This window comes from Callospermophilus lateralis, chromosome 3 (genome assembly GCF_048772815.1).
Source record: "Callospermophilus lateralis isolate mCalLat2 chromosome 3, mCalLat2.hap1, whole genome shotgun sequence".
NCBI lineage: Eukaryota > Metazoa > Chordata > Mammalia > Rodentia > Sciuridae > Callospermophilus > Callospermophilus lateralis.
The window spans coordinates 185,315,014-185,331,340 of record NC_135307.1 but is presented as its reverse complement, the minus strand read 5'-3'; positions in this window follow the sequence as shown (position 1 = coordinate 185,331,340).

Below are 16,327 nucleotides of genomic sequence, written 5' to 3'. Positions count from 1 at the left end.
AAGAATTCAGGTAGTAGCCAGGCCTGAAGGCACATTCCTGTCATCCCAGGAAGTTATACTTCCAATGAGGGCCACATTAAAAAGATACTGCAATAAGCACTTAATTTGAGTGCTAACCAGGTTTTATTTTAGAATAGAATTTTATTTGTCTAAAGTAATTATCTAGGATTTTAACATTCATATGCTATAAGCTAGAGTTTTCTGGATTTGCCTATTTTATTACTGTACTATTTAGGAATGTGTTCAGCTGCAAATAAGAGTACTGGCTTACAGTGGCACAGACTAACACAAGTTTGTATCTCACTGACCAAGAATTCTGGAGGCAGGTGGCTCCTGGTATTATTTCAGCAGCTTTTCCAAAACAAAGCTGAAGCCTCCACAATCCTCTTGGCTTCACTCTTGTGATTGCAAGATGGTATCACATCATAGCCAAGGGCTGAAGAAGGAGGAAGCAGACAACATGGCCAAACCTCCCTTTTGTCAGCCTTTCAAAGATACCCTTCCATAGACACTTAGAGAGCTAGATGAATGGCTAGACAGCTAGCCAGACAGACAGATACAAGAGAAACTGCCTTTGCAATAACATCATCATCATCATCACACACACACACACACACACACACACACACACACACACCACATATGGAGGCATTTAGATTTAAGTATCCATTTGCCCACACCTTGACAGAACATCTGGAAACCATGTCTAATACCTATGGGTTAGGGATTAGAGAAGATAACAAGTAAAACAAAATTTAAATCATAAGAGACTAATTTGCACAATTCTATATCAATAATTTAAAAACCAAAAAGAAATAGACAAATGCCCAGAAAAATACTGTTTACTAAAAGGGATCCCAACAGAGGAAAAAAAAAAAATCTAAGTAGATCAGTTACAGGGGAAAAAAGAGAGCCTAGAGAGCTCTGTGCAAATAGCTCCAGGCTAACACATATTAGTCACTGACCAAAGGAATGTGAGGGAGACTCCTGAGGTGCTAATGGATTTGGGGTTTTTTTCTTTTTTCTCTAAATGTTGATTGATTACACACACACACACACACACACACACACATCTTCATTTGAGAAAATGTATTGATCTGTATACTTATCACTGTATACTTTTCAGTTTGTAAGATGCATTTTAAAATTCTTTTTAAATGAGAAAAAGTAAAAAGTCACCAGACCAAATAGTTTTACAGGGGAATTTTTTTTTTTCCATTTGCAGATGGACATAATACCTTTATTTATTTATTTATTTATACATAGTTTTGAGGCGCAAACCCCACGCCTCACACATGCTAGGCAAGGGCTTCACCACTTTTACCACTGAGCTACATCCCCAGCCCCTACAGGGGAAGTCTACAAAGCCATGGAAGGTCAAATAATTTCAATGCCACTTAAATTACTTCAGAGCATAGTAAAAAGAAAACTTCAAAAATATTATATGAAGTATGACACTGATTCCAAAACACATCAAAAATAAAATTACAGATTAACCTCATTTATGAATCAATGTAAATATCTTAAAATACAAGGATACAATATTACATTTCTACATTTAATACCTTCTTATATGGAAATACAAAAATCCAATGTTTCAATTTTTAAAAATAAAACATCATACCCAAATAAGACTTATTCTAGGAATTCAAGTTGATTCAATAATAACAAATATAACAATGTTTGCCAAAATTGGATGTTCATTTATATTTTAGAGCTTCAATAAAAATATTAATTACTGGATATTTTCCAGTATGACTATATATATGTTTTCTACATATATGTCATAAAACTATATGTAATATACATAGTGCAATATATATTATAAATATGTGAAATCTCCAAAAGTTAACATTTTAATTAATGAGGAACCTCATTAAGCTTTTCCACTACTATTAGGATCAGGAAGTAAGAAAGACAAGAATACCTCATATCATCATGCTATTACTATACCCTATTATACATATTGTGTTAAGGACATATAGGCCAATTCAATAAATAAAAGAAAGCAATTAGAGGCCTGAGAATTCAAAAGGAAGAGGAGAAACTATCATTTTTGCAGTTGATTTAACTAAATATAATAAGATCCTCCTCCAAAAAATTCCAGACAAATAATTACTAAAAAAGGAGAAGGTCTAGCTAAGAACAGGTTTATAAGATCAATATGCAATAGCATGTGAGGTAAACTGAGAGAAATCAGATCTGTTCCTCAGATGGGTCTTTGGCTGCATTTGCTTGACTTGCTCCAATCTTGTTTAAATGCATGGGTTCCTACCCCCCTCTTTCTTTCCCCTTCAATTTAGTTGTTAAAGAAATTAGGATGTGTCTTCTAGCATTTTCCACAAACTTGATTTTACTAATTGCAAGTATAGACATATTTGAAAAGCTGATTTGAATAAATCATGGGTAAAGTAATTAATATAAAGTTGTCAGGAAAATTTGAACAATGACATTTAACCATGCTAAAATAATGTCAACTTTTTACTATGTGACACAGGTTTCGTGGTATTTTTTGAGTCCTTATTTTTAGATGTACCCACTGAATCAAAATAATATAATGTTCTAAAATAATTCAATGCTGCAGGTATGGGAGTTGAGCAGTGGTGTGCTGTCAAGTGTTTAACACCGGGCTCTGGGGGTGAGGATGGAAGAGCCACTGAGTCCATCCTCCCATCATGGTGGATTTCAAATTCCCAGCAGAATGTCACTGAACGTGGACTTGGGAAGAGAAGTGCAGGGGGTCCAGCAACTGTGAGTTAAGACTTAGTGAAACTGAAAAGTGCATACATTATACTATTCTAATTTTTTATACGTTTACATTTTACTTTATTTTATGTGGTACTGGGATGGAACCCAGGGCCTTGCACATGCTAGGCAAATGCTCTAGTAACACTGAGTACTATCCCAGCCCTTATTTATTTTGGAGGGAGGGTACCCATCTAGATGTTGAGGCACCAGCAGAAACGGGGCAGATGACACTGGCTCCCGGGGTGACTTGTGACAGGTGAATGGTGGCCCCACAAATGGTCGAGAGGGTCCCCAGGGTCCCAAGGCCTACCTAAAGCAAACCCATATGGAGGCAATGAAGGCCTTACTTTGGAAGATGTGGTAGAGATGACATCCATGAGGAGTGACATGGGTGGACAAGTCGGAGGGTGTGAAGTGGGTGCAGATGGGAAGGTGGGCTCAGGGTCCCTGGAAGGGGTGGGACTTAGGGTTCGAGGTGGGGAGTGAGTGAATGAGGATAAAACCCAGACATCAGGATTTGAAATACAGGATGTACTGTATCCACAGAGCCCGGCTTGGTGAGGGGCACAGTCAGCCCTATGTGAAGAACCGTGGAACTAGTTCCCTGAAGCAATAGGTGTCTCGCCAGAGATCTGCGCTGATGAGATGAGCCGGTTCAAAAGAGCTGGCCGCAACAGTAAGCTAAAAAAACAGTGGGAAAGCACAGGACACAGAAGTAATTTTCATATTGAGGGTGGAATGGCTTTTCGACCTTAAGGGTCAGTGGAAAGCGCTGGAAAAGAGAACATGCACCCAGCATTTTTATGGGGGGGGGGGACACACAAAGGAGCTTTTGTTGTTTTTTTTTTTAATATTTATTTTTTAATTGTAGTTGGACACAATACCTTTAATTCATTTATTTATTTTTATGTGGTGCTGAGGATCGAACCCAGAGTCTTGCCCCCCCCAAAGGAGTTTTGATGGAATGTTCTTTACAAAATAAGGCAGGGGATAAGGTTTCAAAGGGGGGCTGTCCAATCCCATAGGGTAATGCCCAAGTCCAGGGCCAGAGCAAACTTCTTTGCTGAGCGCAGGGGGAGGCCACTTGCACAGACTAGCACCCCTTACTCAATGCTCAGACAGGATGCTCAGTTCATGGGCAGGCGGCTCTTACATAGGAGGGAGTTGACATCACTTTCTCTTGATACTGATGAACTTTCTGTGTGGTTCTTATAAGTGGCCTGGATCCTGCTGGCTCCCCTCTCTCTACAAAGTCCTCCATACCCCTTGCTGCTTCAGAGTTTAAGAATAACTAAGCTCAGCGGCCAGAAATAAGGATCCATGAACCAAAGATGAGAGTTAGTTCTTTTTTCCAAGAGGAGATAAATAAAGAAAAAAATATAAAGCCATATGTGTGTGTGTGTGTGTGTGTGTGTGTGTCTTGAGCCTATTCCCCAAGACCAGGATGCCTTGAAGGAAATAGAAAATCTTCATTAAATTGAGTTTCAGGGAAGAGTGACTTTGAGAAATGGAAAATTACACTCAGGGCTCGGATCTGCTCACAGCCCCAGAACCCAGGTTAAGAATGTGTTTGTGTTTGTTCATCATTTAGTCCCTGATTTTCTACAGGGCTTGCTTTAGAGTTTAATAGATCACTAGCAAACAGGATCCTTCGATATTGTAGTACCTGACTGGTGAGGGCATTCTAAACTACATTCTTCAGGTTTTGTAATGTTCAGCAAACAACTGAAGGGCCATTTTAAAACACATTGATTGCCCTTGGTTTTGTCTTTTGTTTCCAATTATCAAGTCACTTTTGGTGACAGGGTCCACTGACATTTCTTTGATGGCTCTTGAGATTGAAATGACTTTCCCCTTTGGGGAAACTTCCATCTAGTTGCATTTAGCTCATTTTGCACTAAAATCGCCTTAATTCCAAACTGAAAATGCTTTTAGTACCAAATCTCTACGAGATTAACTTTAAAAACCTACCCATCAAAGAAATAGGGGTACCCAAAGAAAAATTGTTAAAAGGAGAGGAGAGAGAGAGAGAGAGAGAGAGAGAGAGAGAGAGAGAGAGAGAGAGAGCCCAGACTGCTAGTTTGCAAAGTTTTAGAGAGATACTAGTGCTTTCTCACCTTCTCTGAGAATCACTGACACTGGACTAGCTAGGAAAACACTTATTTGTCTCTAAGAATAAGAATTGAATGCAGAAATGACTGAATTACACAAAAGAGTCCTTTACTTAATTAGTAACTGGAAATCTAAAAACCAGCAGGTAATACAAGTTAAATTCAAAGCGACAGTACATGATAACAAAGCATTAAACCTTTACCATAAAATTATAGTTCATTGTACAACCAATTGAGAAATCACCCCATATGGAATTCTATAATTGCTTCCATCTACCACTATAAACACTTCCATTATCTTCCTATAGAGGCTCAAATATTCTTATAATAGTTTCAGCAATAAACTGAAATTGTAATAGTAGCTTATCATTTGCCTTAAGGCTTTTATTTGATTAAATAGTTACAGTAATAGTGAAGCCTTTTGAGTTCCTGGGGTGCGCCCCGGATGAGGTGAGACCACTCGACTAACGCTCAAGTCTCAGTGAAACAGGTTTTTTCCAAGATAGCGTGTATTAAAAAGCAAAGCTCAGAGTCTTGTATAAAAACAGTTTTGTTTTACACCTACATTCCTCAAGTACAAATGTATTTCGTCATCTTTTTTTCAATGAGAAATTTGACAATTGGCCATAGAATTCACTAATCCACACGTCTGATTAAGGCTTCCCAGAGAAAATTCAGTGCATTTGTTTGAAGTCCAAATCTCCATTGTAAGCGTTTAAATTCATTAGTGTTTTGAGAGTCAGTTTGGGTCAATGCCCTCAAAATAAGCAAATCCAGCGAAGTTGCTTTGACACCCACCACAGCGTTGCCTCTGGGAAAGCTGGTTCAGGAACTCAGTGGCATGGGATCCTTGCCACGTGCCAAGGATGCTGGAGTGTTGGTTTGGTTTTTCTGAAAATAGTATTGGCACTTTGGGTCTCCTTCCCCTCATGCTGACACATGTCTTTATAGAGATGAATTAAATAATAGCAACAGGGTCCCGACCACAGTGGCAGGGCTTACCACAGAATGCAAAGGATAAGTGTGAGTGTCACAGAATGTGCCAACATGACTGTACACGTTAATGACAAAAGAGAAGAGATGTTTGTCAGCTTGAGGAGGGTTGATGTGGCCTTTAAAAGCATTGGGTCCCCTATTTAAAGTCCTTGGCAAAATCATAATCAAAGGGTGCTTTCTTAACATCACTTTGTGTGTGTGAGTCTATATTCTGTGGATCCAACATTCAGCAATGTTCTTAATATTCTTGAAGTCAGGGACAAAAAAAAAAACAGTGATTATTTTCACCAATATTAATTTTTTTCTGAAAGTGCTGGTTAGAACAATTAGACAAAAAAATGGAATTAAAAATATGAGAAAATACAAATTATGCCATGTGGGCAGATAACATGATTGCATACCTTAGGAAATCCCCCCATTTACTCTGTATTATAATAGAAACTTAATATTCATACTGAGCATGGTGATAAGTATTTTAATACTCATATACTGCATGACCATAATTATAAGAGCTGATGCTGGTGGAAAGTCTACCATGTGTCAGGTACTGTTCAGGTACTTTGATACTCAGACTGTGTACAACTATAACAGTGAGAGGTTATACCTACTGAGTGTTGATCTGCCCACCTCCATCAAAATGCTTGAGTGCTCACTATGACCATGAGGCTTTTAATTCCTATTTATGCTCTATAACCCTACAGATCACCAACATTTAACTACATATATGTTCTATAAAATAGTTTATATTGTACTTACTTAAACATAAGTGACATTACATATTATATTATATGTAGTTTATGTTATACTATATTACACTATTTTATTATAGTTTATCACTATTATATTTTCCTATCACCACATATTTTATGTATTATAGTTATCCATGTATAAGGAGATACAACATTAAATATGGAATTATGTAGGATTTATGCTGTTATACTACATTACATTATACTTATTTTTTTTTGAGACATAATATAATGTTTCAATGCATGCATGTATTGGGTAATGACCAAATCAGGGCAACCAGCATCTCTATCACCCTACACATTATCATTTCCTTGTAGCAAGAGCATTAAAAAAACCCCTGTCTCTCTGGCTACTCAGAAATACACAGGACTGCTAACACCAGAGCTTACTTCTTCTAACTCCACTTGTGTACCACTGACCATCTCCCCTGCCCTCCCCTGCCTTTTCCAGTCTTCCATCCTTTGCTCTTCTGCTCTGCTTTTTTTTTTGTGAGATCAACATTTTAGGATTCAGCACAAGGTGAGATAGTACAGAACCTCTCTCTCTCTGTGACTGGATTATTTCATTAGCATGATGGCCTCCAGTACAGCACATGTTGTTGCAAATGGCAGGACTTCCTTCTTTTATGGCTGAAGAGTGCCCTGTTTCACATACACACGTTTTCTCTATTCATTCATCTGTTGGTAGACGTTTAGGTTGATTCCAAATACTGGTGTGCTGCACTAAACATGGGTGTGCAGAGGTGTCTTCAGCATACTGATCTCATTTCCTTTGGATATATAACCAGTAGTGGGATTGCTGGATCACAGAGTAGGTGTGTTTTTAATTTTTCAAGGACCCTCCATACTGTTTTCCATAATAGCTATAATAGTTTATATTCTCACCAACAGTGTGTAAGGATTCCCTTTTCTCCATATCCTTGCCAACACTTTTTTTGTCTTTTTGATGATACCTTTCTAACTGGATGAGGTGATACCTCACTGTGGTTTTGCATTTCTCTGATAATAAGTGATGGCAATAATTATGTCTTTTTTGAGAAATGACTATTAGTTTTTTTGCCTATTTTTAAATCAGATTATTTGGTTTTTGTTTTTGGGGAGGGTTGTTGTTTGCTTTTGCGATTGAATTGTTGGAGTTCCTTATGAATACTGGATACTAACCTCTTGCCAGATGTATGAGTATTTGTGAGTATTTTCTCCCTTTCTGCAGAATGTCACTTCACTCTGCTGACTATTTGCTGTGCAAGTATTTTAGTTGAACATAATCCCATTTGTCTATTTTTCTTCTGTTACCTGTGCTTGAGTTCTCCCTAAAAATCGTTGCCCAGTCTGATGTAGTGCAGCATTGCCCCCCATGTTTTCTTCTAGTAGTTTCATAGTTTTGGTTCCTGGAATAAGTCTTTATTTCATTTTAAGATGATTTTATTGAGAGGTAAGGGTCTAGTCCCATTCTGCATTGAATATCCAGTTTTCTTTCTTTTTTAAATATTTTTTTTAGTCATAGTTGTACACAATATCTTTATTTGTTTATTTTTATGTGGTGCTGAGGATGGAACCCAGCTCCTTCCATGTGCTAGGTGAGCACTCTACCGCTGAACCACAACCACAGCCCCCCAATTTTCTTTTTTAAAATTTTTTTAGTTATAGATGGACATAATATCTTTATTTTATTTATTTATGTTTCTGTGGTGTTAAGGATCAAAACCAGGGCCTCACATGTGCTAGGCAAGTGCTCCACCACTGAGCTACAATCCCAGCCCATGGATATTCAATTTTCTAAACCTCATTTACTACACAGACCCTCTTTTCCCCATTGTGTGTTCTTGGCATTTTTGTTGAAATGTGTGCATTTGTTTCTGGGCTCTCTATTTTGTTCTGCTGGTCTATGTGTTTATTTTTATGCCTATACAATGCTATCTATGTTATGATAGCTTTTTTAGTATATTTTCAGGCCAGATATTGTGATACCTCCAGCTTTGTTCTTTTTGCTCAAGATTCCTTTAGTTATCTGGGGTCTTCTCTGGTTCCTGGGAATTTTAGGACTGCTTTTTTCTAGTTCTGTGAAGAATGTCATTGGTACTTTGATTGGGATTGCACTGAATCTGTAGATCACTTTGGGTGGTATGGACATTTTTTTTTTTTTTTTTTACCATTAAAAGGGATACTTTAATACCAAAAGATAATTTGCCATTTAAACATGTATTTTTATCCTATAATATCTATATGCATACATATCCGTATTTAGGTTTAAATATTTCACATTAAAATATAACCAAGAAACCTCATTACTTAACAAGAACCAGAAAAACTAAAACTATTCTTATTTAGATCTCTCATTCTTTTTTAGTCATTTTTTTCCTAATTCTATCCTTTAAATTTGTTTTTAAAAATTCCCCTTTGTTTTTAGTTTATAGAGGTTTGATTTTGAGGGAAAATAGCCTTCATGAAGCAGAGAAAATTCTAGCCATTATATTTTCCTCAACTATTATTTCTGTTCACTTACTCCTTCACTTATGTAAAGAAATCAAAATTAAAATCAACATACTAATAAAATTGAGAAAAATGGACTAAAGAAAAGAAAATGTTAATATCAATAATTGGAAACCATTAAATATGTTGATTTTCTATTCTTGAACTTGAAAATATTTAAGCTACTGAAAAACTGGATGGGTTTAACAGCAGACTAGAACTAAGATTAGTAAATCCAGATAGGTCAATAAAAATATCCAAGCTACAGCAAAAGAAAAAAAAAAGAGTAGTATAGAAAATGTTGATACAATTAAAGGGGTTCTAATCTATGAGAAACTGGAATCTAAGAGGAAAGGTATGGACATTTTAACAACATTAATTTTCCCAATCTATGAATATAAGATATATTTTCATTTATTGTGTCCTCTTTAATTTCTTCCATCAATGTTTCACAACATGAAGAGAGACTTCACCTCCTTAGTTAAATGTAATTCTAGGTATTTTTTGTAGCCATTGTTAATGGAATTATTTTCTTGATTTCTGTTTCAGATGGTTCACTGTTAACATATAAAATATGGCTTATTTTTGTATACTGATTTTGTATCCTGTAAATTCGCTGAATTTCTTGTTGGTTATAATACTTTTTGAATCTTTGGGGTTTCGTCTTTATAGGATAGTGGCTGCAAACAGTGATAGATTTATTTCCATCTCTTCAATCTGCATACCTTCCATATCTTTCTCTTGCCTACGGGCTCTGTCTAGGACTTCTAGTACAATGTTGAAAGGAGCAGTGAAAGTGGGCATTCTTGTCTTAGTCCAGACTTTAGAGGAAAAGCTTTCAGCTTAAAAATTTTTTAAATTTTAATATATTTAATATTCTAAAATTTTTATATTATTTTAGAATATATTTTCATTTAAAATATTTCATATTTATACATTTGAAATAAACATAATTTTTCTTTTATGTCAATATAATTTAAACTTAAATATATTTTATACTAATATTTTAATATTAGCTTATGCATTTGGATATGAAACATTTTGCTAGGTGTTATATATCATGTCATATTTTCTATTACTACATATTCAATATGTACAGTGTACTCCATATCATTATGATTACACATGTAAGAACTGACCTAAGGCTACCCATCACGCTTTCAATTATATACAACTCACGCTGTGCTATGCTTCGTTGCGTTTTCAAATCCCACTTTCTATGAAGGACGAGGGTTGGTTGCTGAGCAGCATCACCTGCGAGGTGGCCGAGGGGACCCCACCCATTAACCATGCCCTCTCTTCCCGCTGTCTGCCTGGGAAGTGCTGCCCGCTCTGCCCACCCCTCCCTGAGAGCAGAAGTGGCCATCGCTCTACAGAGGCCCGAGATGCCCTCCCGGGGACGCGGAATCCTCAAATGTGCCCTCTAGGCCTTGTTACTTCCAAAGGCCACAGAGCAGAGACCTCAGACCCTGGAATTTCTGTCCAAACAGTCCCTGGCTGTTCCAGGCTTCTCCCCTAAGACCTCTCTTCCAAGAACAGCTGGCCCTGGCATGTCCCAGAGGTGACCAGAGGGCAGCTGCTGGTGGGTGACGTATGACAGAACCTGGTGGGGGCGCTGGAGTGTCTGTCCCTTGCAGGTTGAGACCCTGCCAGGAGGAGAAGAAGGCAGGGAGCCCCATTTTGTGCTCTACCTTTGGGCCCCCACGTGATAGAATGGTACGCAGCTTCGGAAATGCCAGTTCAGGATCGAGGGCATCTTCCGAGAGCAACGGGAGGCGGCTGAAGGGCTTTTGGTAAGGGCATGGTGTGGGTAGAGAGGGACTTTAGACCAAGCCTCTGACGCTGGTGTGGTAACTGGATCAGGGCAGAGTCTAGAAAAAGAGAGTCACCTGGGAAGGGCTGCAGTAATTAGAAAAAAAGATGATGGCGATTGTATGAGACAAATAAAAATGGAAAAAGGAGAAAAATTCGCATCGTGATGGATGGGATATGAGTTAGAGGGGGCCATCTGGAGGGTCATACCATGGGCTTGCAGCAGTGTAAGGGAAAGACAGGTTCTCAGTCTCCTGGGCAGGAAAGTAGGCAAAAGACCAGCTTCACTGGATGGTTGGTGGCTCGAGACTGTGGGCATGATGAGTTCACTGCTTTCTGGATATTCAGAGAGAAATGCCAAGCAGGACCCAGAGGGAGGGCTGTGGAGTCCACCCTTCAAGCAAAGAAGGAAAGATTCCAAACATCTCTGCAGAGCGAGAATGATGTATCAATCGGAGGAAAGAGGAAAGGGTGAGCATCGATCGTTTGGTTGATGTTGACCAGGTATTGCTAGGAAAACAGGTTAATCTGCTGAGGCTTTTCCCCCAAAACCTAGCAAGTCAGGTGTAGGTGTGGTATGCAGTTAGGGTCATTTCAGGCCTAGGGTTCTGCTAACCTGTGACCAATGGATAATGGGGGCATTGGAGACAGGATGGAGATCATGGAGAAGAAGAAAAATCAACATGGGATAGGGAAAATAATGTATAAACTTTGACTCAGCATTTCAACTGCTAGGAAGTTATCTGAAAAACAGCTTTGTTCTACTGGCCAAAATCAGAAGGATTTTTTTTTTTTTTTTTTTTTTTTTGTACTGGGAATTGGACTCATGGGCACCTCACCACTGAGCCACACCCCCAGCTCTACCTCCTGCCTCCGCCTCCAGAGCTGCTGGGATGACAGGCATATACCATTGCGCCTGCCTACTGCTACAAAGATTTTCATCACAGAATCATATAGAATATTGAAATATTTGAAACTAGGCAGATATCCATTAATAAGATGGGTTAAATAAAGTATGTTAATTCCTTAGAACAGAATAGTACACAGCCACCAGAGTGCTTTTGGGGACATAGGCATAGCAGAATGGAAAATGTAGGGCACTGACAGCCATCTTCTTTGGCACAAGGGGAAAACTTATTGGCAACCGGAGGGAAGGAGGCAACACACACACACACACACACACACACACACACACACGCATGTGTGCACCCACATGTGCCAGAGAGCAGGAGAAGGAGAGAGGAGATACATGGAGAATCCCCATGATTCTCATGGCTTGTGTCAGTCATGTAATGTGAGCTCTTGGTTCCCTGGTTATATGAGACAAGTAATCTCCTCTTTTGGCTACTGTACTTTGAATAAGGTTTCTGAAATTTTCAATTCAAAGCACCCTGTTGTGGATTGAGCGTTGGTGTCCCTACCCCACCCACAAATTCATATGTGGAAATTCATACGTAGAAATTGGTGATAGGAGGTGGGGCTTTTAGGATGTGACTGGGTCATGAGGGTGGAGTCCCCCTGAATGGGATTAGTGTCCTTCTGAAAGTGACCTCAGAGAGCTGCCTGCCCCCTTCATCCCGTGAGCTTACAGTGGAAAGAAGCTGTCTATGAGAAAGTGAGTACTTATGGGCTTAAGCAAAAGCTGTTCTAAGAACAAAGAGTATGGTGACAAGTGCCTGCATTAAAAAAGAAGAAAGATCTGCTGGGGCGCAGTGTAATCCCAGCAGCTTGGGAGGCTGAGGTAGGAGGATCATGGGGTCAAAGCCAGACTCAGTAATTTAGCAAGGCCCTAAAGCAACTCAGTGAGACTCTGTCTCTAAATAAAATACAAAAAAGAGCTGGGAATATGGCTCAGTGGTCAAGTGCCCTTGAGTTCAATCTCTGGTACCAAAAAAACAAAAACAAAAAAACAAGACCTCACACAAGTAACCTAGTGTCAACACCTTAAGGAACTAGAGAAAGGAGAACAAACTAATCCCAAAGTTAGTAGGAAGAAGGGAATACAACCAGAGCAGAGGTAAATAAGCTAGAGAATATAAAAACAATTTTAAGAAAACGTGATACTAAGAGTTGAATTTTGGTAAAGATGGATAAAATTGACAAACCTTTAGCAAGACAAGGAAAAACGGAGAAAAGACTCAAGCAAATCAGAAATCAAAGAAGACATTCCAACAGATACCAGACATACAAAGGCTCAAAGAGCCCACTCTAAACACTTCTGGCCAACAAGCTGGATAACCTGTAAGAAATGGAAAATTTCTAAAAGCTACTGAGATGGGATCATGAAGAAACTAAGTTTGAAAAGACTAAAACTGAGTAAAGAGATTGAATTTGTAATGAAAAGTCTTCCATCAAAGAAAAATCCATGCTGGGCACAGTGGTGCATGCCTGTAATTCCAGTGACTCGGGAGACTGAGTTAGGAGGATCATGAGTTCAAAGCCAGTCTCAGCAACTTAGAGAGGCCCTAAGGAACTTGGCAAGATCCTGTCTCAAAATAAAACATAAAAAGGACTGGAGATGCGGTTCAGTGGTTAAGCACCCCTGGCCTAGAGTCTGATGGTGTCCCCGCTGAATTTTAGAAAACGTGAAGAAAAACTAACACTAAGCCTTGAAGAAGGGGCAGTAACTTCTAAATCATTTTACCAAAGTCAGGCAAGGACACTACAAGAAAAGAAAATTACAGGCCAATATCTCTCATGACCCTAGATGCAAAAATCATCAATGAAACCACATTACAAAGACCAACTGGCATGATTAAGTGGTACTTATTCTTGGGATGCAAGAATGATTTAATGTACAAATCAAAAAAATGTGATACAACACATTAACAGAATAAAAGACAAAAACCATATAAACATCTGAATAGGTACAGAAAAAGCTTGACAAAATTCAACATTCTTTCAGGATATAAACTCAACAAATTAGGTAGAGAAACAATATACCTGAACACAAGGCCATTTTTCAGGAGCCCACAGCTAATATCATGTTTAGTGCTGAAAGCTTTTCCTCTAAGAACATGAGGATGTCCACTGTCACCACTCCACTTAACAGAGAACTGCAAGTCCCAGCCAGAACAAGGAGGCAAGGGAAGGAGATCCAAGGTATCCAGATGGAAAGGAAGAAGTTGAATGGTCTCTGTTTGCACACAACGTAAGTTAATATGCGGAAAATCCTAAAGGCTCCATCCCCAAACTGTTGAGCCAGTCAAGAGCTAGTGGGATGCTGACCAGGGTGCACCCGCAGGGGCAGGAAAGGGACATCACTTGTGCCCGGGCCTCTGTTTTTCCTCTGCAGGTGAAGATGGGTGGGTGGGAAGTGAAGTCAGAGGTTTGAGGAGAGAATGACAGGTTCCAAACTGGAAAAGAAGTCGCAGGCTACAAAATCGACATACAAAAATCTGCAGTGTTTCTTCTGTATACTAACAATGAACTGCCATAAAAAGAAATCAAGAAGACAACCCCATTTGCAACAGCTACGAAAAGAAATACTTAGGAATAGATCTAATTGTGTTAGTCAACTTTTTCTGGATGTGACTGAGATACCTGACAAGAACAACTTAGAGGAGGATGAGTTTACTTCGGGCTCAGGGTTTCAGAGCTTCTGTGCATTGTCACCCGGTTCCATTGTTCTTGGTCCAAGATGAGGCAGAACATGATGGTGGAAGGGCTTGGAGGAAAAAAGCTGCTCAGCTCATGACAGTCCGGAAGCAGAGAGAACAGGGAGCCAGGGACAAAATACAGTTCTCAAGGGCACACCCCTAGTGACCTACTTCCTCCAGCTACACCCCATGTGCCTACAGTTACTACCTAGTAGTCTGTTCAGATTAATAATCATCAAATGGATTAATCCACTAATGTGTTACAGCTCTCATAATCTAATAACTTCACCTCTGAACATTCCTGCATTATCACAGGGACACCTCCTATTCAAGCCATAACAGTCATCAAAGAGATAAAAGTTATGTACACTGAAACCTCTAAAAACTTAGTGAAAGAAATTGAAGAACACAAATTAAAGAAGACTATTCTATGTTCATGGTTTAGAAGACTTAATGTTGTTAAAAATGTCCTTGCTACCCAAAGTGATATACGGATTCAGTCTAATCTCTATCAAAAGTCCAGTGGAATTTTCATAGAAATAGACAAAAGAATCCTAAAATATACATGGAACTATAAAAGACCCCAAATAGCCAAAGCAATCTTGAACAAAAAGAACAAAGCCAGAAGCATCCCATTATCTGACTTCAAAATGCGCTACAAAGGTATAGCAGTGTACTGACATAAAAACAGATGCACAGACCAATGGAACAAAATAGAGAGCCAGAAATAAACCCACACAATTATGACTAATTGATTTTTGGCAAGGATGACACGCACATACACACTTCAAAAAAAAACAACAAAAAACAACCCACAATGGGGAAAGGACACCCTGTTAAATAAACAGTGTTTGGAAAAGTAGATATACACGTGAAGAATGAAATGAGAGCCTTAGTTCACAGCAGATATAAAAATCAACTCAAAAATGATAAAAAGACCTGACATGTAGAACTAAGCTCCATGACCTGGGTCCAGGCAATGGTTTTTTGGATATGACCTCAAGACATAAGCCATGAAAGCAAACACAGACAAACAAGATGGCACCAAACTAAAATGCTTCTGCACAGCAAAGGAAACAATCGATAGAATGAGGAGAAGCTCTCAATGGAAGAAAGTCTCTAGGATCTACACATTCTGCAAGGCATGGATACCCAGAGTATATAAGGAACTCAACTCCATAGCAAACAAATCAATCTATTTAAAAATGGGCAATAGATCTTGGACATTTCTCAAAAGAAGACATACAGATGGTCAACAGGTACATGAAAAAATACTCAGCATCACTGATCATCCGAGTAATGAAACGAAAGCCACAATAAGGTCCCACCTGACTCTAGTTAAAAAGTGTATTATCCAAAAGGCAAAAGACAGCAAGTGCTGCCGAGGACCTGGAGAAAGGGACCCTACACAGAGCTGGGAATGTTAGTACCACCATTATGGGAAGTCGTGCAGAGCTCTCTCAGAACATTAAAAACAGACCTACTGTGTGACCAGCAATCCCACTACTGGGTGTAGAAACAAAGGAAATGAAAAGCATTTACTGAAGAGCTGTCTGCACTCCTGTGTGTGTTGCGGTTCTCTTCCCCACAGTCAAGAAATGGACCAACCCAAGCGTCCACCAGCTGGCGAATGAATGAAGAAAATGCGGCACATATGCATAAGGGAACTATTCAGTCACAGAAAGGACAAAATCCTGACACAGCAACATGGATGAAACTGGGGAACATTATGATAAGTGAAATAAGCCCAGAGAGACAAGTTCTGCTTGATCTCACATAAGCGTGGCCTCCTGAGTGCCATGCTCCTGGCCGCTCATTTGTCTTCTCATTGTTGAGCTGTGAA